This window comes from Sciurus vulgaris (assembly GCF_902686455.1).
Source record: "Sciurus vulgaris genome assembly, chromosome: 7".
Lineage (NCBI taxonomy): Eukaryota > Metazoa > Chordata > Mammalia > Rodentia > Sciuridae > Sciurus > Sciurus vulgaris.
The window spans coordinates 115,398,633-115,418,160 of NC_136467.1; the positions used below are offsets into that span (position 1 = coordinate 115,398,633).

The following is a 19,528-nucleotide window of genomic DNA, read 5'->3' on the forward strand; positions in this document are numbered from 1 at the left end:
CAGTGCCCGCTCAGGTGTTCTTCCATTCATCCGTGTTCTTTCCTCGTTCATTCATTTCACAAATGTGTACGGCATCTGGGCTGTCAGTCTCTGGGACATTGCAACACAAAGTAGGCCCTGCTGAGGGTTAGGCCTGCGCTGTCCAGGGCTGTAACCACTAGACACAGAGGGTTATTAAAATTTAAGTCCAGTACAATTAAACACATCCAAAATTCAGGTCCCGAGTTGCAGTAGCCAGATTTCAAGCACTCAACAGTGACTTGTGACTTGGGGCTACTGTCACATTGGACAGTGCACGTACGAAATAGTTCCCTTTATTGCAGAAATTTCTGCTGGCCAGAGTAGAGTCTAGCCTGGGAGAGAAATGGTTAAGTAAGCAGAGAAGCAAATGAGGTCAAGCTCTGGAAAGCAATAGGAAGAAGAAGGGGAGGGACTATCTCAGCCAATAATGGGGTCAGCCTTTGTTTTGGGGAGTTAGACAGTGTCCCTAAGGAAGTGATGGTTAAGCTAGAGTTGGAGGTGTTGACCAGCAGGCAGGGTTGTTGAGGAGGATGGTAGAAGACAGAACCCCAGAGCTGCACACAAAAGTACTTCTGCCTAGTGCATCTCTGGCATTCAACAAGTGGCATGCTCTGTCCACCCTGATCCTGACTGCCTGGGTTTTCAAGTTCACCTACTGCCTGAGTTTCCTCATCTGTAAAATGGGCATTAGATGTATACAACAGAGTTACGCTGTGGGTTAAATGAGTTACTATATCTAAAGCACCTAGGCACGCCTGGTGCCCTGTAAGTGCTCTAAGTGTTGGCTGCTGTGGTCATTGCCCCCAGGACCCCTGCCTTGTCCACAGAGGGAATGCCCTCCCTGCAGCTGCTTGCTGAATCACGCAGTACCTGGTCCCGGGCCCCAGCACCCAAGCAAGGCAAGGACGCTGGCTCCCTGGCACATGCTTCCCATGCTGCCCTGTCCTGCTTCTCCATTTGACTCTCTGCAGCTGACCCTGTGAATGTTTGGTCTGGCTGTGCAGAAGGCACAGCAGAGCAGTCCCTTCTGTGGCCTGCATGTCATCCAGCCTGCTAACAACCCAGCAAGGTCATTCCTGATGCTGACGTGTCACGTTCATGTTGTTGGGGATGTGAGGACCCTGGCGGTGGAAGAGACCCTCTGGGCCAGCCGCATCATCCTTCTGAGTGAGCCCCCGTGCCCAGTCCACCACATTGCCTCCGCTCAGGTGTAGGCAAGGTGTTCTGGTGCTCTGCCACTCCCACGCCACGTGGCTTACTGGCAGCTGTGACGCATCACCTTTTTGACTTCGGTGGCCCTAAGCCTGTGGTGTGATGACCTTTATTTGGGTGGGTCTTGGAGTTTAATTCCTTTTCCCCATCAGAGCATTGGGGCCATAAGCAGAGCCAAGATATGTTCCTCCCAGCCCCCAGAGGTCTGCCTAGTTCCCAACTCAGGACCAGCTATTTTTGTCCCAGAGAGTGACCACTGTAACTGGACAGGTCCCATGGAGAATTTGTGCTATAAGATTCATTCCCAGAGACACTTTTTCACTAACCAAGTCAAAACGTCACCATGACTTGGCCCAGCCAAGTAATTCTTTCTTACAATGGAATTTGATAAATGAGATTGGCCTGTATAAACATGGCTAGGTAATATAATTGTTGAGAATCTTAGAGTTGGAACTTTCAGTTACTTTGAAGCTTTGAAAGAGGGGCGAATGGTGGACGTTGCTGAGGGGCTTGATAAGGCAGGTGCTCTGCAGGGAGGGGCGTGTCAGTGGTTGCTGCAGGTGGATCTCCTGTCTTGAGTTTGCTGTGATCCCCGCTGTTCACTGCCTTCTAGTCATTCAGTCCCACCTGCTTTCCCAAAGTTTCCTTTGTTTTATTTTTAGATTTTCATATTTATTCCACTGGGAGTTCTTGGCTTATGTATAAAACACCACACATACACACACACATTCATGTGTGTGTGTATGCATAAATATGAATAAATCAACATATATTTAAATAAATAACATAATTAGTATCAGTGAATATATTGTATGTGTATGTGTAGATTTGCACAAGTGTGTTTGGTGGCCCCACTGAAAAGTCCCCCAAAACTGATGGACTGAGAGAAGATAAATATTTTTGCTGCATTGTTGAAACTTTCCATTTCTTTATGACGAGGAGGTGGTTGGAAGTGACCGTTGGGATCATCACTGCTCTTGGCCTTGGTGTCTTTGTATCCGTTGATGGGTGTCTGTGGGGCAATTTCCTCTTTGAATTAAGTAAGCACTAGAGGGGCCCATGTGACCCTTGGAGGTTCCTATGTTTTCTTCCTATGGAGCCTGAAGTCAGTAGTGGGACCTCCTTTGGATCTTAGGGTTGTTTTCTACTCCTTGAGCAGTTGGAATGGGGAAGGGGGTCCTTTTACCTTCAGGTGCTAGAAACCCTGCTTCCTCGCTCAGAGACCAAAGGTTAGTTCTTCTCAGGCCGAGAAGAAACCTTTTTTTCAAGTTGCACTGATGTGAAGGGCCCCTGCTGCCTCTGACATGTGTCTGCTGTGGGTCTGTGCAGGGCATCAGAGGCAAAAAGGAGGAGGCCAGCAAGTCAGGTGCCTGGTAAGAGCCACAGCACAGATCCTTTGGAAAATAGAGGAAGTATCACCTTGGATGCCCAGTTTATTTCTCAAAAAGAGGACTGTGCCTTTGTTATTAAGTAGCTCAAAGCATTGGCAATTGTGAACTTCTGAATCATAGTCTCCCCACTGCACTGATGTGAAACCCCAGAACCCCAGAAAAGTAAGAGCAAGATATATGTGAGAAATCAAGACACATTTTCATTTACTGCTGATTTTAATTAGGAACCATCTTGGCACCAACCAGCAAAGGACTTATCTCTAATATCCTTTGCAACTGATTGTGCCTCTGTGTCAGCTATGGGATGCCAGTTCATTCTGCCAACCCACACGCTCAACTTGTGTTAACGTCTAATTCTGTCACCTAGGAGGATATCCCTAGAGGCTAAGAATGTCATGGCTGCTCCATATTTATATGGTTTGAGGGATGACCAAGGAACAGGTCCTTAAAAGTAGGCCAGTTTCAGATTTGGAATGTAGCTCAGTAGCCGAACACTGTCCTAGCATGCACGAGGACCTGGGTTCAGTTGGGGGTCAAGGTGAGTAATACAGTTCCTCTCACCCCAAATGTAGCATATGGCATTTCTGAGGAGCTAGTTGCTGTGTAAAAGGTCTTCATCTTACCCAAGTGGAAAGGTTTTCTTTTCTTGTCCAGTATTTTAATGATCAGGGCGCAGCTTTCTGGAATTTTTAGAAAAAGCACCATCATGGGAAAATAAATACTGACTGTCCTGAAGAAGTCAATGGACAAGTCTTCATTAGACCAACCTGGGTAACTGTGAGAACCCTAAGCACAGGAGTGGACAGAGGTGAGGTTTAGGATGACGGGTTGCGAGGCCCTAGGAAAGTAGCTAGAGTTTTCTGCTTGCCTTTAGAAGAGACTCCCTCTATCAGCGAGTCAATACTGTTGACTGCCTACAACGCCAAGGAAGAAGCTCCTGCTCCCCAGCTCACTGTGAGTCCTCTTCCTCAGTGTCACTTATAGCCCAAGGAGGTGAGGAAACTTTGCCACCAGGTTCATGTCTAGGAGAACCTTGACCATCCAAGGTGATCTGTAGTGGAACTCCATTTTCTGAGCTGTTGTTCTCTCTTTGTGAGGAGATTGGAGTGTGCCTGCTTCCCTGGGTTGAGCCCCACACACTATACCTTTCCCAGTTCCTCACAGGGAGAGTCCCTCCTCTTTGCAAGAATGTTGACTTAGTCTGTTCGCTGTTGCTATAACTAAGTACCAGACACTGGGTAATTTATAAAGAATGAAGATTTACTCAGCTTATGGTTCTGGAGGCCAGGAAGTCCAAGGTTGAAGAGTTGTATCTGGTGAAGGCCTTTTTGCCAGTAGGGACCCTGAAGACTCCCAAAGCAGCACCTGGTATCACTTGGTGAGACAGAGCAAATATACCAACAGCACATTCTTTAACAACCCAGAAATCTATTAATCCATTCATGAAGGCAGAGTTCTCCCAAGGTCCCTCTAGCTCTGCCTCTTAATATCTCACAGAGGGGATTAAATTTCAACATCAGTTTTGGTGGGGACATTCAAACAGTAGATATCATGCTGGGTCTAGATGTCATACCTGGTCTAGTAGATGTCATGTCTGGTCTAGTTTTCCTGATTTGTAGGAACAGCATAGCTAATGGCATCTATTTTACTTCTCTGGAAACAAAACTCCCCATTCCCAACTTCTTGCCCAGGGGAAGGGGTAAGGATAAAGGTAAGGGACTATCCTCATGGCCGGTCCTGGTGCATGTTGTTCATTTGCTCTTCATAAATATGAAGCTAACTTGCATTCCCACCGGCAATGAATGTGCCTGCCTCCCTATGGCCTTGTCAATGCCAGGTATCTTTGAACATATAATTTTGTGCATGTAATGTGAGCGTTCTGCAGGATTGATCCCTGGGCCAGGGTGCATGCACATTGAAGTTTTGATAGATATTGTTCCATTTACTAGTCTCCTTCCATTATCAGTACGTGTGCATGCTTGTTTTCTCCACATTCTTGCCAACGCTGCATTATGATTTCAAAATTTTTTCCAATTTGATAGGTTATTTTAATCTGCATTTTATTGATTTCTCTTGAAGTCGACTATTTTTTATGTGTTCATGCCATTTGTATTTCTTATTTTGTGGATAATCTATAACTCATTTTTCTCATTGCATATTTATCATTTTCTTATTGATCTTTAAGCTTTCTTTATATATTAAGGATATTAATATGTATGGAAAATTGTCTTTTCATTTTATTGACATTTGACTTTACTTACTCCTTTTTGTTTGTTTACACACAGAATTAAGACTCCCCCCTGCCCCACCTCCCCTGTGGTCCTGGGGATTGAACCCAGGGCCTTGTGCTTGCAAGGCAAGCACTCTACCAACTGAGCTATATCCCCAGCCCCAGGATTAAGACATTTTAAACAGTAAAATTCACCTATCTTTTGCATTTGTGGGTGCTTCCAAAATTAGCTGAATGAACCATGGGAATCCTAAGTTTCCTTTGCTGCTTTAGCCTAAGGAGTGGGCTGGCTGCAGATGTTTCTGTGACTTGAGTTCAGGTTGTGGTTCTCAGTTCCTTCAGAAGACAGTTGACAGTTCTGGGGACTGCTTAGCCATGGTAGGGGGTCAGAGGGTAGGAGGGTGGTTTTGGGGACCAGGCAGTCCCCACTGGGATTCCACGATATTGCTGGGTGCTGCTGCCCAGAGCTTACCATTTTGACTTGTCTCCTTCCTCCCATTTATCAGATGACTTCTTGGTGAGGCCTGCTGGGGGAGGAAGCCAACTGGGGGTGGATGCTGGTAAATTTCTCTCCGCTGCTCTGCTTGAGCATAAGCTGGGGACTTCCAGGATCAGGGTGACTTGAAGCCCCGTTTTCCCAGTCAGTCGCCTTTGGCCTAAGAAGTATTTTAAAAATCTGTGAACAGTGCTGTAGGGATTTTTTCTTTTTTAACTTTCAGCAAAGCAGGTCTTACAGATCTATTTGAGATACTCTGATCAAACCTTCAGAATAGTCCCTAAGGATTCTACCTGAGAAAGAATCACTGTTCAAATGGATAATCCACACTGCCACCTAAAAATCAGGAATAGAAATTGGGACATGAAAATCATTATGCAGATTGCAATAATCACAAAACTACCACTTCCTTCTGACCCTCAGACACACCAAGTTTATGGCCCTGCATTTCCAGGCCTTTGCTCTTGCTAGGCCTCCTTGCTGTCCTGTTCCTCTGGACCTAGCAAGTCATCCTCTTCTCCTTTGCTTAGGTCTTGGCCCAGTGTTGGATCCTCAGAAAGTTCTTCCCCAGCAACACTTCTCTCTCACATTCCCTTATTCTGTGTTCTTCACAGCAGTTACAGACGCAGTAATAATAGCAGTAGCTTCTATTCCAGAGTACCAACTACCCACCGGGCAGTGCTGGAAAAGCTTGGCATGTGTGGGTGTATTTGATCCTCACTTTAACTATGAAGAGAAGAATTTCCTTATTGCACAAATAGAGAAACCATGTCCAGAGAGAGGTTAGTGCAGTGACATGTTGCTGGGAGCCATCTATGCGGTAAACATTTATTGAATACCTACTGGATACTCAATTCTAGAATATGGGGATACAAAAATGGGTTATATCCTTGTCCTTGCTTTCAGTCATCAGAAGACCAGCATCCTAAGACCAGGAGGGTCAGTGACTCCTCTCTGAGACTCTGGGCTGGATGCTTTTGTAGATAACTACTTTAACTTTCTCAGCTGTGAAAGGATGATAGGGGAACCTGCCCCGCTCTTCCCCTGGGCTGCTTCTTCTGAGCTATGTTGGTGAAATCACTTCAGGATGTGCACGTTTGTTAGAGAGGCAGACTGTCTCTGGGCATCCTTACTCTGGGACTGGGAGACAGCAAGCATTTCCTTCCTACTTGGATGAAAGAAAGATACTCAGCTACCACTTAGGTCTATCTTGGTGGTACTACATTTGTCAAATTCTGTCTCCCATCCCTTACTTGTAGGTATTTTATAGCAGCAAGAGAGTCTTAAATGTCTCAAGAATTCTAACTAGAACCTTGAAATCATTTTTTGGTCCATGGATGTAAGAGATGCTATGATTCTATCATTGGCCAATAGGAATGTTGGATTTAAGGCAGCAGTTGCATCTGATTGGAAGTGGTGAGTTTTGTTGTTTGGGGAGATGACCACTCAAAAATCCCTCATCGACTCCTGACACATTTTAAAGGAAATTACTCTTATTCATTAGGAGGCTATCAGCCTGGCTATTTAATTTCAGCAGCTGTTGTTATTCTGGAACCTAAGTGTAAGAATTCTGTTTTGCTTTCTATCATTTTTTTGCCAAGACTATCAGTTTAAAAAAAACTGTGGTAATAGATGATATGTTGATGCACGGTGAGGAGAAAACCATGGAAACAGATTCTCACTCCCGTGTCATCCTCCAGAGATGCCCTCCGAAGAATGGACTAATCAAAGCTTTAAAGTAAAGCAAGCCAACATGTCCGACCCCATCCTCCTAAATAGTACCTAAGTGCTGAGAGGGGGCTTTGGTCTCTGGTTCTTGCCCTGAGTCCCCACCCACCTTCCTCTCATTCATAGTTTATTTCCTGTGTCTAATTTGCTACATGATCTGTTAGTAACCAAACATGCCCTTGCAAGCTGGGGAATATTTGCAGAGTGATAAAGCAATTATGTTATAATCTCCCACTTTCCAAGAAAGACAGGCGTCACACCAGCTCACTCTGGGAAGCATCCAGGCTGTGGGTCCTGTTGATGGATTCCACTGTTGCAGTCAGCTCCTTTGCATGCTACCACCTTAATACAGACCTCTGTCCCCCTCCATCCAGCCTGTGTAGCACTTATTTTTGAATGCTCATTACGGGACAGACTTTGTGGCCAGGATCTTTGTAGATGAGAAAGCCACCATCCTGGCATACATTAACGGCAGGAGACATGAGTTCAAGGAAGTGTTTCAAGCTCAGCTAGTGAGACCTCATGTCCCACTAGAGTTTGGCCAAGAAAGATTAATAGAGGAGATGACCTTGTACCTGAGTCTTTAAAATCTGAGTTAGGTGCTTACCTATGTCCACTCTTCCTCCCTCATCCCTTGTCCTTCTGCAGGTATTAGGCACCTACTGAGAGCACATCTCCTACCCCATGTCCCCACCTTCTCTCTCTCTCTGACTTCGGTTCAACAGCTGCCAAGCACATCTCACCCCTGTATTTCCCTGTTGCCTCGGACATGTCACTTGATCAGAAAACCTTGATGATATCCTGTTCCAAAAATAAAATCCTTGCTCCCGAGCCTTGCATTTGGATCCCCGCATTAGGCTGCCCCCATCTGACCAACAACCTGTTTCTCGTTCCTGCTGTCCTCACAGCAGGTCTCCAGGCTGCCTTCTCCCACCTGTGTAAGTCCTTCAGGGGCCGGCTGCACCTCCCCTACCCAACAGATCAGTTTCCTCCTGGCTTGGAGCTTGGGAATGTGTGACTGCACTTTCTGTGAGATGCTCATCACACACCGTATCTTCAGCTCTCTCTGGGGACCTCTCACCTCCCCTATTGTCAAGTGGGTGGGATTCTTGCTGCTTCAATCTCTTTCTTCTCTTCCATGACAGAACACAGGGCTACCTATGGCAGTCACCCATCTGTATTTATTTACTATTGAAAATGGGGGGAAGCAGGTGCACCCCCTTTATCACTTCCTTCTGGTAGTCCCATAATTGTGGGCTGAAATAGAGGAAGTCAGAATTACCACTCTGGGCAAATATGTGTTTTTGTCTAACCCATTTTTTTCAGTCTCAGGTAAGTCATGGAGCAGGCTGGGTGACGGAGAGTGGAGGTGATATGTGCTGGTGATTCTCCATTGCCACCCCCACACCTCAACAGTTCCATTCTCTGCCCTGCTGTGTCTTGGAAGACCAGCCTGTAGGGATCTCATGAACTGGGCTGGTTTCCTCAAACTGGTTGGGTTTGGCCAGTAGGAGGCACCAGCGGGAGATCCAAGAACAGGAGGAAGGAGAGGCTGGCGTATTAATCTCCTGCTCCTTCTCGGCTTTATTTGATCTCCAGCAGTGGCTGTCTTCTACAGCGATAGCCCCTCTCCCAGTCCTCCAGTAATGCTGCTCCCTCTCCTGGCCCTGCAGTCTTAGTAGTGGGATCAGCTTCCTGCTGCTGTCAGCCTTTGGGTGCCGCACCCTATATTGCTGCGTGCCTCCATCCTCCCCACACCTTGATAGTGAGTCCATTCATGCAATCCATTCCACTTAAACCCCTTCAAGAGCATCTCATAGAGAGTCAGCCTTGCAGGTTCGTTATCTATCCCAATAGGCAACCCCATGAATGGATCTGTTTAATTTTCTTGAAAAAGATTGGAGGGGAAGGGTCAGAAGAGTTTATGATAAACTCCTCTCTTTTCCTAATGCAGTCGCACTCCCTTGAGGCAATCACTTTTAACTCTGAAATTATTTTTTTCTGTCATTTACCTCCATATTTTAAGTGATACATTTTAATTTTACCCCTATTTTAGAAATTATCAGCTGACTTCCTGTTAAGATAGATGGCAATTTAGCTCACTTGTACCCCCACCTCCCCTCCCCACATCCTCACAACAGAATCATGTCAGTATTTATAGCACCTCGATTGTGTTACCATTATAAGTGAGATCCTCGCTGTCATATTTCTTGTTCCTTAACAATACCTCCTGAGTCCCTGTTCAGTAAGATGACAGTACTAGCATCCTTACCTAGCGTGCCTTCCACTTTGCACCTTCTGTCACCTCTGTTTTTACTTTTATATTGGTAAGATTGATAGCATCTACCTGCCATTCAGTCTTTTATACTTTATCTGCAGGTGGATGTAATGTCTGAAGAACCAGCACATAGGGCTTATGTTGTTGTGAATGTATAAATGGCATGTTGTACATTGACAGGTTACCCTCAGACATACTCATTGAATTTGCTCACTGATTTTTTTAAGGTTTTCAATCAATGCTCTAAACGTGGCACATTGACATGTATGCTCTGAGTTCTCATGTAACTGCTGGAGGCTGCAGTGTTCCAGTTTGCCACAGTCCCTGCCATTCACACAGTGTGTCCGCGAGCTCTGGTGCCTGACCTGCCTGTTCATTTACTTTCTTGCCTGATCCTAAAAGCATTTAATGCCTGATGTTACTCTCTTTTGGAGCCAACTAATGTGATATGAATACTATCTTAGAGCTTTTTATTTTTCTCATTGCTTTTCTTTCTTTTCTTCCCATTTTCCTTTTTTCTTTTTCTTTCTTTCCCACTTGCTGTTATCCTTATTTTTTTCTCCCCAACTCTCTAGCCAGTTGGGTATTTTTTATGTGTTCCTCTTTCCCCCTGAGTCCTCTATTCTGAAGTTTGGCTTGGTTGCTCTCTAGGTCTAGACAACAGAGCTGTTGTCTGGGGTTCCCTTCTATACTATTACTAGGCTGGTTCTCCTGCTTCCTGGATTTTCAGTCTTGGGCAAGGCGGGGATGGGGGTGGCGTTCCATTTGTCCTTAAGAGGAAATTTTTTTTATTTATTTTTCCCCAACTGGTAGAGTAAATACCTGGCGGCCTCTTGAGCTACCAGATTTCACATGATTCTTCCCATTTCAACCTTATGTGTGATTCCTGCACATCTTTATTCTGGCATCTCTCTGTCATGAACCCCTTGGCCCTTCTGCTAGACTGATAGACTCCCCAGATGTCCGTGCCTGTGCAGGCTAAAGCATCCAGTGCTGTCATCATCAGTTTCTGATCTTCCATGTTCTGTCCCTCTTTCCACAGCTGCCCTAGCTGCGGTCATGAGCAGCCCTCACCTGTACCCTTTGTTGTTTAAAGTTCCATTTGCAAAAGTCTTTCCCTTTTCTCTTACTGATGTGTCCAGATGGAGAGGATATAAATGAATGAAGTTCATTTTTTGTCCTTCTTTAATAGGTTGTAACCCTGAATTGAGCTTAACCTCTCTTGCATCTGGCTAAAATTTTAGCCTATTTCAGTTCAAGAGCCAACAGGCTAAAATGCTCCACGACCTAAAAGGGGGGGGCTTTTAATCCTAAGTTTACCTCCTTTAGGATTTAGGAGAAGTTCCCTGTTGATAGTAGATGTCAAAGAAATCCACACCTTTTTTTTTTTTTTTTTAAACAATCAAATTCAGATCTTGTATTGGTTAGGGCAACATTAACTTCTATAATTATTTCCCAAAGTTCAAGAGTTAACATGAAAGAAGTTTATTTTTGCCCTTCTGATAGTCAAATGTAAGTGTTCCTGGTTGTGACTGGCTTTCCTCCACCATATACTTTAGAGACCCAGATGCCTTGCATCTTGTGACTTTGCATCTCTGACGGGGGCAGTATCACCTGCAAAGAGGTAAAAATCTCAGAGGCTGAAATATCTTACATTTTGATGCACAAAACACAGAAAAAATGATATATAAACAAACAGTATATCTATAGTATTGAAATTTAATGGAAGAAAAATGTCTAAAATGGCTCCTTAGGAGAACAGTAATGAGACAAAGGCTGACAAACATGGCCCCTGGCTTACAAGTCCTCTGCATTCAGGTGGAAAGGAAACAGGATACAGGGTAGGCTTCACCCACTTAGTGTCCCTTGGCCCAGAAGTGACACACATTCCTTGGCCCATATTCTGTTGGTGAGAACCAGTCACGGGAGTCCCACCTTGCTGCAAGAGTTGTTGAGGAATGTGGTCCATGGCTGGCCAGCTCCTTTTAAGTGACACTTCTTGGTTAAACAAGGAGCAGGACAGATTTTGGAGGACAGTTGACTTCCAAACACAGGGGCCCACAAATTTTGTCTTAAAAAACTACATACTAAATATTTGGGACTTGCAGACCATATGGTCTTTATCACAATCACTCAAAATTTCCGTTCTGCTCTCCGTAGCCGAAAGCAGCCATAGGCAGTACACAAATGAATGGGCATGGTGGTGTTCCAATAAAGCTTTATTTGTATCAACACATGGCTTATTGGCTTGCAGGCTGTCATTAACCAACCTCTGAGTATCCCTAGACCTGATGGCCATTCTGGGACTTTTCAGTTGTGCACATTGCCTCTGTTTCTGGGGGCCTAATCCACATTCCTCCATTTGCAGTGTCTAACTAGAACCTGGAGCTTCCTCTGACCTGAATGAGGGGGGTTTGTCTCTGATGTTTTAGTAGGAAGAGTGGAATATGACCCTCCTCTAAGTGTAGAGGTCCCAAGACTGAAGTAGAGGAACAAATCCAGTGTTAAGCCATCTCCACAGCCACTCAGTGTGGTGGGGAAATGCTTGATACACAATAGTAATTGCTTAGAAAATGGTGATGAGTCTCGTATTCAGTGCTGGGGGTTGATTTGAAAATACTTGTTATTTGAAATAAATCCTTGGAGGCAGTGGGACTCTGCTTTTATAACACTAGGGTATTGAGTTAGTCATGTTCCCATCACTACAACAAATACCTGAAATAATTAACTTATGAAGAGAAAAAGTTGATCTGGTTCATAGTTTTAGAGGTGTCAGTCCATGATCTAATGGCCCCGTTGATTTGGGCCTGTAGTGACGCAGCACATCATGGAGGAAGCACATGGCTGAATAAAACCACTCTCCTCATGGTGGGGAATCAAAAGAGAGGTGGTGGGGAGAGAGAGGAGAGACACACAGGGTCCCACTGTCCTCCAGGACTCAAAGACTAGGCCCCCCCTCTTAAAGGTCCTGGCATCTCCCAGTAGCATCTATCTGGGGGCCATGCCTTTAAAACATGGGCCTTTGGAGGACACTTAAGATCCATGCTATGGCAGAGTACACCCCAGTTTTCAGTGGGTTGTTATTCATTGGTTAAAACGAATATTTGGGGCTGGGGAGATAGCTCAGTTGATAGAGTGCTTGCCTCACAAGCACAAGGCCCTGGGTTCAATCCCCAGCACCACAAAAAAAAAAAAAAAAAAAAAAAAAAAGAAAAAAGAAAAAACAGTAACAAAAAACCCGAATATTTATAAAGAGTTTTGAATATTATGACAAAGTGCTTATGCTATAAGCAGGATACAAAATTGAATATACAATATGACCTCAACTAGAGTGTATTAAAGTATACACACAGACAGAACTGAGGATGCCTTCAGAAATTTTGTTGAAACAAAGTATGAGGCAGCTGCTCTTTCCCATTCTCCCTCCAAAATAGGAAAATGTCTTTGGGTAGAGACCAGGAAAGGGTGCAGGCCTGCATCTGTGCTAAGAATTCGGTCTTATTTCTAAGGGATGAGGATCTTGTCTAGATTCTCTTTCTAACAAGGTGAGACCAGCCTCTTCTGATGAATCATGGAGATTATCAATGGGTGAGGAGGAGGGGCAGTCTTGGGATGGACTCCTGTCACTCATTGGTCATCTTGGCCACTTCCCCAGACCTGTGGACTCACTTGACTTTGGGAATAGCTTGCACCCTGAAGTGTTGTCAGGTGGGCCGGTAGCCAGGTGGCCTGACCTCTAAGTGCCACCATCTCCATTGAAGTGGAGAACCACTAACTGGGTGGCAACCACCAGATCTGAGATCACACCTAAACGGTCTCTTATTTTGTAGCACCTCTTGGTTCCCCGTTTGCACCTTCCAGGTACTGTGTGGCTGGGCCTGATGGGCCTCTTCCCGTGTCACTTGCACCCAAGCCCCTCCTGTTCAGCCCAGGCTGTGTTTCTGCTGGAGATTTCATTCCTGAACTGTCTACACATGACCTCAACTGTGCCATCTGCACTTGTCAGATCTGTGGCATTTTCCAGCTCTCAGCCCTCTTCACTGTGGCTTGGATCCAAGGCCCTGCCTTGATTTTGCAAGGACATCAGCTTCAGGAAAACGGGTTGGAGTGACTTTCTCCCAGCCAGGTGTCTTCCAGAGGGGAGAATCGCTCCAGGGGGAGAACTGCCACCTTACACAGCAGAGTCCCAGGCTCCCACCCACTGTGCACCTTCCACACACACGCACATCCCTACTTTAGTCCCCTTTGCTTTGAGTGTTCACTTCTAGATCTTCACATGACATTCATTTAGGTCTCAGCTCAACTGATGCCTCCTTACCAAGATTTTTCTCAGTCCCATCTGTGACCAGCCCTGTCACTTTATTGTATTTATGCTTCTGTTTGATACCTTTTTTTTTTTTTCTTTTGTACCAGGGATTGAACCCAGGGACGCTTTACCACTGAGCCACATCCTGAGCCCTTCTTTGTATTTTATTTAGAGACAGAGTCTCACTGAGTTGCCGAGGGCCTCTCTAAGTTGCTGAGGCTAGCCTCAAACTTTGAATCCTCCTGCCTCAGCCTCCTGAGTCACTGGGATTATAGGTGTGCACCACCATACCCAGCTAGGATTTTTTTTTTTTTTTTAAATCTCTCATCCCTCCTTATTCCTGGTTATTCCTTTGCTTTCCCTCTCATGGGACTCTTATTTCAAAATCCCTGGCCTTAAACTCCCTGCACATGAAGACCAGGTCTCCCAGAAAGCAGAGAGCAGGGGAATTGGCAGCACCACCCTTCTTGGATCCCAGGAAACCCTGAATTTGACCAGGAGTGTCCCAGGTCCCCAAGCTGTGGAATCCAGCTTTCCTAACATTTTGAACTCCAAGTTCTTTCAAGGAAGTCCCACCACATATGCTGTCTGGGACCTGGCCAGCCCTTCTGGCCTCCTTCGCAGCACAGTGCCAAAAATTCCACCCCTGGGGCTCAGCAGAGTCTCCTGTATCTTCATGGAATACCCTGTCCCAGGGCAGACAGGCCAGGCGAGAACTCAGCCGGGGCCTATTTCATCCTGGCAGGGGTTACCAGGAACAGGGGAGGAGGGGCGGGGGCTGGAGGGTGCTGGGGAGACCCTCCGTCTGCTTATGTAATTGTGCCAAGGAGGGGGAGGGCCGCGCTCCGCAGAGCGAGCGCCTGGCTGGTTGTCATGTGAAGGAACCTGATATGAACGACACTTTCCTCCTCTGCTTCCTGCCCTGCCTTTTTGTTCTTTGTATCGTGAATTGTATGAATAGAGGGGCCTCATACTTGGAGTTATTTTTACAAGGTCTCCTCTCTGCTTCAGATGACTCAGAGCTGGGCCTCTCTTCTAGATGTTCCTTGGGAAGCACTGGGGAGAAGCTGAGCCCCAGGCCATCTCGGGGTCAGGAATGGCTGTCCCGGCACTTCACCCCTCCTGGCTTTCTTTTTGTCTTGAGGCCGGGTGTCCAGTGGAGGAAGGAAGAAAGGGCTGGAAGGAAGGCCTTGCTGAAGGCAGACCCAGCTGGGTTCCCCTCTCTGTCCTGCCAGCCCTGCCTTTTCTCACCATCTTTTTCTGCTTCAGCAGAAACACCAGCCCAGTCTGGAGATGAGCAGGGGACACTGGCCCCCAGGGTCAACACTGTAAGCTATGGGTGACAAGAGGGGTTTGCAGGCCCGCAGAGGCCAGTGGCTCTAATCTAAAGGCAAGGAAATGATCTGGGCAGTGGCCTCCAGGCACTGAGAAAAAGAAAAATTAGTGGAACCTACTTCCTGTGTGGTACCTCAATGCCATGTGTTGCTGGAGGCAAAGAGCTGCCTCCATAGGCAATGGTGGGCTCTTGTCCCCATAGGCAATGGTGGGCACTTGTCTACTCCAGAAGGTGCATGTGTGCACATGGACCACAAATAGTCACCCCAGTCAACACAACTGTCATCTGTTTGACTTACCATGACCAGTGTGGGGATGTGCAGGGGTGAATACTGAGGTCCAGGGAGAGCGGGTGAGTTGCCCCATGTCCTGCATTCAGGACGAGGCACCAGGAGGTTATTCCCCTGTAAATCTGATGACTCCGTGGCCCTGTGTTGCCCTGAAACCTCAGAAACCACAGGAGTTAAGGCCCCCCATGCTCTTACAGAACCCTCCCCAGCAATCTTCGGACGCAGCTGTGGTGCTGTCCTTCTGGGAGAGGCAGCCCGTCTCCTCCTGGCTGCCTCCAGCTGCTGGGCCCATCCACCTGCTGGGCGCATCCATCTGCTGCCCAACCAACCATCCTGGCAAGAGCGATGCCAGGACGGCCGCGCACACTGCTCTCCTCCCGGCCCGATTGGGGGCTGTGCCCCGTTTCTCTTGGTGCTCCACCCTAGCCCCTGATGCCCTTTCCTGCTCTCTGCACGGTCCTCACCTTAAAACCCGAGGCTGATGGGAAAGGTTTCAAGTTGATCCTTTGAAATGCAGAATGCGTTTTCCTGTAGAAGTCGCTTGAACACGGTGCTTGGCCTCCCCATGATATATCTCAAATAGAATATTAATAGCATTGACCAAGTAGAGAATAAGTGTTAATATTAATGATTTGGTTAATTAATTAATGATAAGCCATCACCATCTCCTGCCAAGAAGTCTGCAGCAGCCTCGTAACTGGTCTTGCCTTTAATGCCCTTGCCCTCCTGTTGTTTGTTCTCCGTGGGAAGTTCATCAGACGCAAGCTCTTCTCTGTCCACAGTCTCCCATGGCTCCCTGGCCCCACCTCGCTGACTTCACCTGCCAGTCCCCTTCCCAAGCTCATTCCTCAAAAGGGCTCAGCATACTCTTGTTTCTCTGCCTGCAACTTTCTCCCCTTCCCCAGTCACCTAGTTCAGTCTTAGGTCTCTACCCAGATGTCACCTTCTCAGGTGACCTCAGATAGACCCCACCCATCCTCATCACACCTCTGTCCCCTTAAACTGACTCATTTTTCTTCATAACACTGTTGTGTTTGCTTGCTTGTGTACTGTTGCTTTCCTCCCCTGGAATATTGTTTATTGCTGTTTCCAACACTAGAAGGGCATCCAACATGTAATAGGTGCTCAGTAATTACTTTCCAGTGAATCCATGAGTGATATGTCTGCACCTGACCTGCAGCAGATTATGATTTCTATGCAGAAGTTACTATGCATTCTACACCGCAGTGCCAAAAATGAATTTCATTCTCTCCTAATCCTTGGGATTTGAAGTGTAGGAATTTCATTTTAGTAATGAACTCATCGATTACTCTGGAAACCAGGACTTCTTTCTATGCATTTGTTATGATTTGGATGTGAGGTGTCCCCCAAAAGTTCATATGTGAGACAATGCAGGAAGGTTCAGAGGAGAACTGATTGGGTTGTGAGAGTCTTAACCCAATCAGTGAATTAATCTCTGATGGGATTAATTGAAGTGGTAGGGTGAGGTTGGAAGAGATTGGAATTGGGGCGTGACTTTGGGGTGTATATTTTGTATCTGGAAAGTGGAGACTCTCTTTGCTTTTTATGGTGTGAGCTGCCTCTCTCTGCCATGTTCTTCCACCATGATGTTCTGCCTCACCTGGAGCCCCAAGGAATAGAGCTGACCTTTGGTGGACTAAGACCTCTGAAATCATGAACCCCTAAATCTTTCCTCATCTATAATCATTCCGGTCAGATCTTTAGTCACAGTGGCCAAAAAAAGCTGACTAAAACACATGGCTAGTACAACAGAAGAACTGAATTTAATTTTAATTTAAATAGCCAGTCGTGGTCTCTAGACCAGTGATGGCCACACCTCAATGTGCACATGAATTACTCAGTGGGTAACAGAGTCTGAGTCAGCAAACTTGGGTGAAGACAGCAAGTTTCTGTAAATCCCTGGGGGATACTGAGGCTGCTGTTCTGAAGACGACACTTTGAGTGAAATGGTCTTGATCTCTAAGGAGCATTTTTGTGCATATAGGTTGAGTATCCCTTACCTGAAAAGTTTGGGACCAGAAGTGTTTCGAATTTCAAATGTTTTTTGGAATATTTACATATACATAATGAGATATCTTGGGAATACAACCCAAATATAAACACAAAATTTGTTTCATATACATTTTATTCAAAGGACCTTAAAACAGTTCTATACAGTATTTTTAAATGACTTTGTGCATGAAACAAAATTTTTTGGTATGGAATTTTCTATTTGCAGGGTCTTTGGTAACCCCAAAGTTTGGGATTTCAAGTCATTTCAGATTTTTCAGATTAGGGATGCTTTACCTTTTTAATACAGAAATGACATTTCTGGCACCTGGAAGAGCTTGTTAAGGGTCAAAATAGTGTAGTGTAGAATGATGGGAAAAATATGGTCTGTGAAGTCAGACAGATATTGGTTTGAATCTGTTGTTAATCAGCTGTGTGCCTGGGCAGTTAACTTAACCTCTCTGAGCCTCAATCTCCTCAGCCGTAAAATAGAACAGAGTGCATTCCTACCTTGCCCTGGGATTCTGAGACTGTGTACTGGAAAGCACCAAGCCTACTGCCTCGCACGCACAGGGTACTCGGTAAATAGCAATAGTTTTTATTCACTTGTCTGAAGTAAAAGCACTTTTTCCTGCCTTTTGGACTGTGTCTGGGAACCAACCACTCATCCCAGAATCAAGTAGAATGTTCTTTTAAAAAACAGCGCCCTGTGGGCCTGGGATTGTAGCCCAGTGGTAGAGCATTTGCCTAGCATGGTGTGAGGCACTGGATTCAATCCTCGGACCACATAATAAATAGTTTTTATGTCCATCTTAAAATTAACAAAAACAGGTCCCTGCACCCAGCCCAGGACTGAATCAGTTTCTCATGGTGAGGACCAAGAAGCTTCATTCATTTTTCTAAACTTGAGGTAAAATTCACATAGCATAAAATTAATAGTTGACTATCTTAAAGGACACAAGTATGCATTCACAGAGCTGTGCCGTGTCATCTCACCCTTGTTCTAAGGCTTTTTTTTTTTTTTTTTTGGTGCCTGGGATTGAACCCAGGAGCCCTTAACCACTGAGCCACACCCCCAGCCCTTTTTCATATTTTATTTCAAGACAGAGTCTCACTAAGTTGCTTAGGGCCTTGCTAAGTTGCTGAGGGTGGCTTTGAACTTGGGATTCTCCTGCCTCAGCCTCTAGAGTAGCTGGGATCATAGGCATGTGCCACCACGCCTGGCCCCAAGGCATCTTCATCTCCTGGGAAGGAAACCCCTGACTGTTTAGCTGTCACTTTCCATTCCCTTCCCCAGCCCCTGGCAACCACTGATGTGCTTTCCCTCTCTGTGGACTTGCCTACTCTGAAAGTTCCAGATAAGAGGAATCATACGAGAATACATCCCTTTGTTTTCAACTTCTTTCACTTAGCTCAGTGTTTTCAAGGTTCATCCATGTCTTAGCATATGCCAGTATTTGGTTCCTTTTTTTGGCTGAAAAACATTCCATTGTGTGTCCATTCATCAGTTAGTAGACATTTGGATCATTTCCACCTTTTTAGCTACCGTGACTAATAACTGCTAGCAGCATCTGTGAACAAGTTTTTGCTTAAGAACCGGTTTCCAGTTCTTGGGAGCATATGCCTAGGGCAGAATTGCTGGGTCACGTGTGTTCGCCGTTCACATCAACACCAGTGCTGGTTTCCTTTCTTTGGCTATGGCCAGTCCAGCGGTGTGAAGGGTGTGAAGCAGGTGTGAAGCAGGTGTGCAGTACCCTCTCCATGGACACTAAATTTGGAGCAATGTGGCTTTAAGGAGAGCTCACACTTCCTTTAGTTGACTGAGCCTACTTCTCCCAGGGTCCTGGGACTTGCTCTAGCAGGGTCCTTGGGCTGGGAATGGGTCAGGGACCTGGAATTATTGCTTTGTGTGTGTTAATAGCAGATTTCTTTTTCACACATTCACCCCTCCCCTCTAGTGAGGGGGACCTGGTAGGAAGGGTCAGCACCCTCTTGGCTTGTCCTCAGAAGGTCTGGTCATTGCAGATGGCCCTTGATTGAGAAAGTTGCCCCACCCCAATGCCTCACGGAGAGTTTCTGGGAAATACCTCCACCTGTCCACCTGGGGATGGCCTGGAAGGCCTGTCCCAGTCTGAACTGCCTTTGAACCCTCCTGTTTTGATAAAATTTAATGTGAAATTGTAAGTGTTACTACGTAGAATAGCCAGACTTACTCTAATTAAACATGAAAG

At 45.9% G+C, this 19,528-nt stretch overlaps 1 protein-coding gene across 18 annotated transcripts in view; it reads left to right on the plus strand.

The window, feature by feature from the left end:
• The window catches only part of TRERF1 (transcriptional regulating factor 1), a 206,621-nt gene that overhangs the window by 109,960 nt on the left and 77,133 nt on the right, over positions 1-19,528 (plus strand). The window lies entirely within an intron of this gene.